At 45.7% G+C, this 9,693-nt stretch overlaps 1 protein-coding gene across 2 annotated transcripts in view; it reads left to right on the top strand.

The window, feature by feature from the left end:
• Positions 1-9,693, top strand: part of Cep85 (centrosomal protein 85) — a 52,747-nt gene continuing 43,054 nt past the window's right edge. The window contains exons 1-2 of one of the 2 annotated variants that reach the window (XM_029476304.1): positions 2,394-2,618; positions 2,736-2,888. The gene's annotated coding sequence lies outside the window, so the exon portion shown is untranslated. Of the gene's footprint in view, positions 139-2,393; positions 2,619-2,735; positions 2,889-9,693 lie in introns of those variants that run through there. The other variant, XM_021160249.1, reaches the window with a different exon arrangement.

Here is a 9,693-nt window from a genome sequence, read left to right as displayed (position 1 = left end):
GCGCTCCGGGGCGTGCGGCTTGACGGGCGTGGAACGGCCGTTAGGCGACCTGAGGAGCGGATTCGCCGCTCGTGCGGACGTGGTCTTCGCCGTCAGTGTCCCAGAGTGAGGGGGGTCGCCGCTCGCTCTCAGGCCTGTGTAAGTTCTTTTGGGGGTCGGGTGGGGACTCCTGCCGAAGCGGCGGTCCCTGTCCCTCATTCCGTAACCCCGGGAAAACCTTGGAAAGTCGGGACCTAGCTACTTGGGGGTGGGGGGTGAACCCCGTGGAGAGCGAAGCGCATGCGCAGACGGACGGAGCGGTAATTCCACCCCAATCTCTCCTCTCACCGGCTGAGGTCCCTGGCTAAGGATCCTCACACGCCCCCCTCGCGTCTCCGTCCCCTTTCCCCCTGCACCTCGCATTCCCCTTGTCAGTGACCCCACGGCGGGTTCCATACTTGGGTGCCAGACGCCCCCTGCCCTGGGTAAGAGCCCACGGCCCGCGGGAAGAGCCGGGCAAGAATAGACGTTCGGCAAGTTGTCACTCGGGGGTGGAGACCTTTCACAAAGGGCCGGGAAACTGAAGGCGCCGGTGTGGTGGGGTCAGCAGGCGATCCCCGCGGAGGTGGCGTCTGAGCTGAGGGGTAGTTGAGGGGCAGAGGATGCCTGGGGATGGCCTAGACCAGGGCTTTGCTACTCCATCTAGCACCAAGAGGCTAGCGATGCTGCTGGATTCCTGTACGTGAGACAGCCCCCTCGCCCCGACCCGCAGTTCGCCGGAGCTAAGGTCAGCCAGTCAGTGGTGGGCAAGTTGAGTAACCTGGTCTGAGGTTTGGGACGAATCAGAACTTTAGCTGAGTGTTAGAACATTTGACTTCGGTAAATCAGGAAGGTCAGACGGTGTCTTGTTTTGTTGTTGTTGTTGTGTCTGTTGTTGTTGTTGTTGAAATACTGAGCATTAAATAAGCCCTTAGCCCAGACAGGCACTCCACTACTTAGCTGTGTCCCCTGCCCGCCCTCCCTATTCTTTCTGTTTTTAGGTCTTGATATGTAATCTAGGCTGGCCTTTAGACCAGGCTGGGCTTCTGCTGTTGTTGTTTTGGATTTTGAGACAAGGTCTCACTATGTAGTCTTGGCTGACCTCGAACTTACTATGTAGCCCAGGGTGGTGTTGAACTCACAGAGATCCTCCTGCTTTGGTCTCCCTTGCTGGGATTAAAGATGTGCAGCACCATATCAGGCCCAGACTGTCTTGAATTCATGTTAATTTTGCCTTAGCCTCCATAGTTAAGATTGCAGGCTAACATATGACCAGTAGTTTTTCTTTAACAGGATATATTTCTAACTTGGTGCAGAAACAGGGAAATAGTAGGTACTCAGTAACTTTGGGTTGATGAATCAGGTCAGGGTTTCTTAAACACACTCTCTCTCATACTGTTCATTAGTGGTTTGCCGCATGCTTGTCTGTGTGAGGGTGTCAGAAGTCCTTGAACTGGAGTTATAGACCATTGTGAGCTGCCATATGGCTGCTGGGAATTGGGCCTGCACTCTGGAAGAGCAGCCAGGGCTCTTAACCAGTGAGCCGACTGTCTTTCCGGCCCTTACACTGCCACTCTTGATCCCGTTTTTTGCTGGAAATTTTTTGTGACATCTTGAGTGTGTAAGTATATTAAACATTACTGATAAGTGATAAACTTACTTTGAAACAATTATTTGAAGCTTGTTTGGTAGCTCATGCTTGTAATCTGAGCACTCAGGAAACTGAGGCAGAAGAATTTGTAAAAGTACTGGCTAACTCAGTTGGTAGAGCGTGAGACTCATAATATCAGGGTGGTTTAAGCACCACATTGGTCACCAAATGTAAATGTACTGGGGACTTTTCTATGCCCACCCTTGTTCCCAAGTAATGACAGAGATTTTTATGTTTATTTTAGATCATATATATATATATATGATATACATGTAATAATATATATATAATAATATATATATATTATTTATTAAAAGGCTTCAGCACTATAACTGGGCAGGTTTGAGCTATTCTAACATGACTATGTTGGCCTGGCATACTTTCCAGCCATGAGGTGCTACCTGTCATCTTAGACTCACTCTAGCACTTCTTTCTTCATATATATCTTAATGGTGACTTCCTCTGTCCCACCTGAGACACACACTCTCTCTCTCNTTCCTCTGTCCCACCTGAGACACACACTCTCTCTCTCCCTCTCCTTCCCTCTCTCTCTCTCTCTCTCTCTCTCTCTCTCTCTCCCTCTCTTTCTCTCTCTCTCTCTCTCTCTCTCTCTTGCTCTCGCTCTCTCAGTCTCTCTCTCTCCATCTCTGGGCTTGGAAGACCCACCTTACCCTCTCCTACCCAGTTACAGACTGATCAGCTCTTAATTGACCAATCAGAAGATGATGGAGAACAATGTGACAAAATTCTGAGTCAGGAAGCACTTCCTAATAATGACAGTGCCAAGTCCAGACTGCACGCAGATCTCTGGGGTTGCGTTGAATACACAATGCACAAAACACCCCCACCATCATTGCCTGGGAGTTCAGTGCTAGCCTGAGCTGCACATTGAGTTCTAGCCAGGCTACATAGAAGACCCAAACTCAAAGCAAGAAAACACAATTCTTTGGTATGTGTATAATTTTTATTATTTATTAAAGACAGCAGCTAAATTGTTTATTAGTGAGGTGCTTATTTTTACATAATTAAATATTGCCGGTATGGTGATCCATGCCTGTATTCTCAGCACTTGGAAGATAGAGATTTGAGGATAATCCTTGTCTACACAGCAAATGCTGGGCCAACTTGAGCTACATGAATTCTTGTCACAGAAACCAAAAGCAGATTTGGATGACAGTTTGATACTGCAGGATACAGACCATCTTCAACATCTATCAGAGTTGGTATTTGATGTTATTACTATTAATACTGAGAACACTGCTTCCCATAAATACATAGTACAAAATGGCAGAAGTGTGTTTAGGTATATGTGATATTTAGCAGAGTGAAGTGTGTGTGTGTGTGTGTGTGAGAGAGAGAGAAAGAGACAGACAGACAGACAGACAGACAGACAGAGAGACAGAGAGGTGGTCTATAAAGTTAGTTCCAGAACAGCCAGGGCTACACACAGGAAAACAAAATGAACAAATATAATGTGCTGGGCCTTCAGGATGGCTCAATAGATAAAGGTGTTTGCTGCCAGGCCTGAGAATCTGAATGTCCATACACACATGCACACACGATTACACAGGTCCAAGGTTGATGGCAGTAGTCATCATTGATTTCTACCTTTTTCATCAAAGCAGGATCTTATCTCAGTCAAACTCGGAGCTTGCCAATATAGTTAGTCTTGTGAGCCAGCTTGCTCTTGGGATCCCAGGTCTCTGCCTTCTGAAGCTGGAATTACAAATAAGCTCCCACTCCCACTTGGCATTTCCTGTAGTTCTGGGTGTCTGTACTGTTGTTCTCCCTGTGTATGTGTGAGCATTTGAACTACTCTGCCGTCTTCCCAGCCCCTCAGTCTAAACCTTTATTTTCTTATCTTTAAAAGGAGGCTGATAATAATAACTGACTCAGAATTGATGAGTATCAAACAGGGCGCATAATGTATATATAAAGTATTTAGCACAAGGTTTAGTAGGAAGTTTTACCTACATGTTACATTTTTTATGAGTGAACATTTTTGTAGTGTATGCACTTTTAATTTAGTGACCAAATTCTTCCTGTTTACATTCAGTTGTATTTCTTTAGCTGTATAGTTGATTAATTGTGTTAGGGTTTTGTTGTTGTTGTTTGTTTGTATAATATCTTATTTTAGAGAATCTATAGCCTTCAGTGAGTCCTAAAAATCTATTTGTTGTTGTTCTTTTGGTTTTTCCAGACAAGGTTCTGTATGTAGCTCTAGCTGTTCTGAAACTCACTCTGTAGATCAGGCTGGCTTCAAAATTGTAGAGATCTGCCTGCCTCTGCCTCCCGAGTCCTGAGATTAAAGGCAGAACGGCATCAGGCATCAGTCCTTGTTTTTAACTTGTTTGGGACAAGGTCTTTGTTGTTTGTCGCTGCACACACCAGACTAACTGGCCCACAAATCACTAGGGATTCTTTTGTCTCTGCCAGCTCAATGTATAGGAGCACTAAGAGATGAGCTACTGTCTTAGACTTTTTCTTGGTTTTGTTTGGTATGTTGTTGTTATTTTAGATTCACGCACAAGCATACACCTGTGAAATTTCTGCAGAGATCAGAAGGGGGTCTTGGATCCTTTGAAGCTGGAGTTATAGGTTGTGAGCTGCCTTACATGGGCCCTGAGCAGTAAGCACTTGTAACCACTAACCTATCTCTCTAGTCCTGATTTGATGTTTTAGGACAGATATTCTCTGGGTAGTCCAGGCTGAAGATCCCCTGTGTAACATCCAGAGTGCTGGGTTTACAGTGTGCACTATGTTCAGCCTAAAAAAATTTTATTGTTGCTCATCTGATTCTAAGCTTATTAAGAAAAAGTCTAGAATAGCTTATACAATTTATTCTTTATGGGGATACTTTTTAAAAATTTATTCACAGATTTTTTTTAAATTTTTTTTTTCTATTTTTAAATTTTTCATTGATTCTTTGTGAGTTTCACACCATGGACCCCAGTCCTACTCATCTCTTTGTCTCCTTGTGTCCACCCTTCACCCTTGAAACCCCACCAACTAACACACACACACACACACACAAAACAAAGTCAAAGCATAGAAAACATTATGGAAGCTGTAGTATGTCACAGTGTGTCCCACAGTGTATCCCTCTGTCCACATATCAACACTAGCAAATGTTTATTGCAATGAGTCATTGGTCTGGTTTGAGAGATCTCTGACTTCTGTGACACCATCAATATTGGATCCTCACTGGGACTCCCCCCAGTTATCCTGCAGCTTTGGATCAGCAGGACTGGCCCTTTCATGTATCTCAACCATTTGCAGATGATACAGATTTGCCCTGGATCTGGGCCTGGCTAGTAAACTGAGCTGGTCAGCCCCCTGCTCTCCCTTATCAGCACCACCAGGGTGAGTTCTACAGCACTGCTCTGGGTAGGCCACCCAGTGCCACCATCAGTAGGAGGCAGGGACAGCTCTCCCTCTCATGACCTGGGCCAGTTTTCCCCAACTGCTGCAGATAGTGAGGGGTAATGGGGAGAGGGCATCACCCCACTCCCATACCACATCACCACAGATGAATCATGGAGCCCTCTCTCTCTCTCTCTCTCTCTATATATATATATATGTGTGTGTGTGTGCTTGAAGATGGCTCATGGAGCTCTCTCTCTCTCTCTCTCTCTCTCTCTCTCTCTCTCTCTCTCTCTCTCTGTGTGTGTGTGTGTGCTTGAAGATGGCTCATCTGCTGCTTCTCAGTCAGCCCAGTAATACTGTGCTGCCCAGGTGAGGCACAGGGCCCACTCTTCCTGAGTGCTTCCTGAGTGCTGCTACTGTTGATGTACAGAACTAGCTCTCTGGCTCTCATGATCTCTGCCCAGCTGCCTCTGCAGACTGAGGAGGCGAGGGGACAGAGAGCATCCCCTCCTCCCACCCAGCCTACCTCATAGCAGAGGGGTGCCTGGGCCAGCTCTCTTGCACTTTTGGGGCTGGCTCACCTGTGTCCCCTCTACCAGGGCCATCTTTATTTACTGTGCTGCCCAGATAAGGTGCAGGGCTTGCTCTCCCAAGTACTGAAGCTGTCAAGGGCTCACCAGCTCTCATCACTCCAGAGCCAGTTCTCCTGACTGCTGCAGGAGGTAAGGAGGGTGGTGAGGGCATCAACCACACCACCTCACACTAGACTAGTGGTGGGACTGGCTCATCTGCTTCCCCCATCAGGGCCAGCACTACTGTGCTGCTTAAGCAAGATAAAGGACCCTCTCTCCTGAGTGTGGCAGGCAGCAAGGGGCAGAGCCAGCTCACTCTAATGACCCTGAGATCAGCTCTCCTTACTGCCACCGGAAGTAAGGGGCAAGGAGGGGAAGGCATCACCCAGGGGCCATCACCCATCTACTGTCATCTCATGGCAGATGTGGGGCAGGGCCAGCTCTTGCTTACCTGTCACCCTGCCTCCAGGGTCAGCTCTAATGTACTGTTTAGGCAAGGTACAGGGCCTGTCCTCCTGAGTGCTGCCAAGGGGGTAGGGCTAGCCCTCCTGAGTTCATGATCCTCTTACATATGACTGACAGAAGTGTGGTGGCAGGAAGGGTGAAAGTCACCTCTGTGCCTGTGCTGCCTCACAGTGGATAAGTAGCAGGTCCACTCTCCTGAGTGGTGCCATTAGTGAGAGATGGGGCAAGTTCTCCAGAGCATTGCATCCAGTGAAGGGTTATAGCAGTTACACATAGCTGCTGGACAGCCACATGCTCCCTGCCTGCTGTCCCAAGCAGGGACATCCAATAGGGATACTTTAAAAAAACAAAAACAAAAACAAAAAAAACTTTGAAATACAAAGTGACATGATAACCCAAGCCTCTAATCCCAGAGATAGAGGCAGGCCAACTTCCACCACATATGGAGTTAAAGGCTAGCTAGAGCTCCATAAGACATGTCTCAAAACAAAACAACATAGGGGGGGTGCAGAAATTGTCATGCATGCCTGTAATCTGTCTCTGCCTTCAGTGATCTTCAGTAGTTCTCAACCTGTGGGTCACAACCTCTTTTGAGGTGGGGCAGGGGGGGTTAACTGACTCTTTCACGGGGTTTGTATAACACATATTTACATTATGATTCATAATAGCAAAATTATAGTTATTAAGAAGCAATAAAAATAATCTTATAGCCGGGCATGGTGTCGCACACCTTTAATCCCAGCACTTGGGAGGCAGAGGCAGGCGGATTTCTGAGTTTGAGGCCAGCCAGGGCTAAACAGAGAAACCCTGTCTCGAAAAACCAAACCAAACCAAAACAAAACAAAAAAAACCTTAATGGTTTGGGGGTCACCACAGCATGGGGAACTATATTAAATGGTCATAGCATTAAGAAGGTTGGGAACCACTGCTCGGGAGGATGGTTCTGAAGGCGAAGACTGAAGAATCACTGCAAGTTTAAGCTTAGCCCAATTTACATAAGACCCCAAAATAAAAAACAAAACTCTGAAATACAATTGGCATTTGTTTTATGCAAACATTGTAGTTTTTGAGAGAGCTGTGATTGCATACACTAACATAAATTCACTGGTTTTTTAATATGTCCCACTGTAAAATCTAACCCCTAAATATTTGATCACCCTGAAAAGGAAGATCATATGTATTCGCAGTTACTCTCTATTCCCTGCCTGCTCAGCTCTTATTTCTGTGAAGTTAGCTCTTCTAGACATTTCATATGACTGAGACCATGCAAAATGTGGCTACTGGTGTTTGGCGTTTGTGCAGGTATATCTAGGGGCCATTGGTCAGCCTCAGACATTGTTCCTCAGGAGTTATCACTTGTTGAGTCAGGCTTTCAGTGGGACCTGAGGATCCCTGATGACGCTTGGATATCTGGCCAGTAAGCTACAGGGATCCTTCTGTCTCTACCTCTCCAGTGCTGGGATTATAGGCATGTGCCACCATGCCTAGGTTTTTATGTAGGTGCTGGGGATGGAACATAAGTCCTCACTCTTGTATAGTAAACATTGTATTATCCTACCAACTCCATTCCATTTCATATATGTGTGGGATGTATATTTACATGTACATGTTTGTATGTATATATGTGGGTATATGTGTAGGTTAACGGTTGATGGTAGGTGTCTTCCTCTATTGGTCTCCACCTTGTTAAAAATGTTTTATTCTTCCCTCAGATACTTCATCCCATCTGCAGTCTTCCCCACTCCCTTCCCCCGAGTCTCTCCCCCACACCTTCCTTCTTCCCCAACTCCTGACAAATGCCTTTCCTCAGACATGAGCAGGCCTTCCAAGGATATCAACCAAACATGGTGTAACAAGTTACACTAAGACCAGACACATACTGTCACGTCAAGGCTGAACAAGGCAACCCAGTAGGAGGAATAGTGTCTCAAAAGTAGGAAAAAGTCAGGGCAGCCCCACTCCCTCTGTTGGGAATCTAACAAGAACACCAAGCTACTCAGCCATAGCACATATGCAGAGGACCTAGGTCGGACCCCTATAGGCTCCCTGAGCTCTGTGAGCTTTCATGAATTCTGGTCACTTGGTTCTGGGGGCTGTGTTCTTGTATGCCTAAGCCCTGTGGTTCCTTCTATTCGTCCTCCCCTTCCTCCAGGACCTCTAGTTCTCTGGTTTGGCTAGACTGCCTGGCCAGCAAGCCCCTGGGATCCTCATGTCAATGCTGCTGTAGCACTAGGACAGCAGGCAGGCATCAGCTTTTGCATGGGTTCAGAGGATTTGAACTCAGGTTCCTCTGATTACAGTCAAGCACTTAACTGCTAAACTTTCTAGTTCACTTCATTCCTTTTGTAGCCAAATGATACCCGGATTTACAGTTCTACCACATTTATCCATCATATCTGATTAATGTACTTAGGATTGTTTATACTTTTTATATATAATTATTTACTTTTTCTTTTTCTTTTTTAAACAGAAGTTGTTCTTTTTTTTTAAGATTTATTTATTATATGTAAGTACACTGTAACTGTCTTCAGACACACCAGAAGAGGGAGTCAGATCTCATTACAGATGGTTGTGAGCCACCCTGTGGTTGCTGGGATTTGAACTCAGGACCTTCGGAAGAGCAGTCCGTGCTCTTAACCACTGAGCCATCTCTCCAGCCCTATTTACTTTTTGTAAGTAATGTTAAGGACATTCACAGGGATTCTTTGTGCCTTAGCTTTCTCAATAGTTAACAGTGGACTATTATTACCTAGTCTCTAGGGATGATTCTTTACAATGGACAGGTAAATATGGACAGCTGTTACATGCAAATGCTGTACCATATAAGGAGCATGAACATCTGCATTTTACTGCATTCCTGGAATTCGTTCTAAATGGTTATAGGAGGACCATTGTACAGTAGAACCACTGGGTTCCTAAAGAGCAGTTTTAGGGGGCTCTGGGAGTTCTTTTTTCACTTCCTTCCGAATTTAAAAATGTTTTAGAATCTACTGTGGCTTCTGTTTGGTTCTTCTTTAAAGGATAACAAAATAAAATTGATATTTTGTACCTAGTACTGGGGTTGGCAGCAGAGAAAAACAATTAAAAGTTCAAAGTCATCCTGAACTTCATAGTAAGACCCTTTGTCAAAAAAAAAAAAAAAAAGGAAAGAGAGAGAAGGGCAAAAGAGAGGCCCAGGGAGAGGGTAGATTGGTGTGGACAGGAAGCATCACTAATAAAGTGGGGGGTTATGCTGTATCACTGACTCACTGGCTGTCAGTTGAATGGCTAGCTATAAGTTGATGATAACTAGCCATAAGTTGAAGATTTTGTTGTTGTTGTTATTTTTAAGGGTTTTTGGTCTTTATTTTTAATGGGTGTTTTGCCTGCACACATGTATGTCTGCACTATGTATGCTGTGCCCACAGAGTCTAGAAGAGGATGTCAGCTCCTCTAAAACTGGAGCTAAAACTGCTTGTTTTGTGGTACTTTTGTGGTGGGTGCTGGGATCCAACCCAGGTCCCCTGAAAGAGCAACTAGTGTACCTACCCACTGACCCATCTCTCCAGCCCACCCACTGACCCATCTCTCCAGCCCACCCACTGACCCATCTCTCCAGCCCACCCACTGACCCATCTCTCC

The sequence above is a fragment of the Mus caroli genome, chromosome 4 (genome assembly GCF_900094665.2).
Source record: "Mus caroli chromosome 4, CAROLI_EIJ_v1.1, whole genome shotgun sequence".
Taxonomy (NCBI): domain Eukaryota; kingdom Metazoa; phylum Chordata; class Mammalia; order Rodentia; family Muridae; genus Mus; species Mus caroli.
Note: the sequence above shows the minus strand (reverse complement) of the source record. Positions and strands in the feature narration are given on the sequence as shown.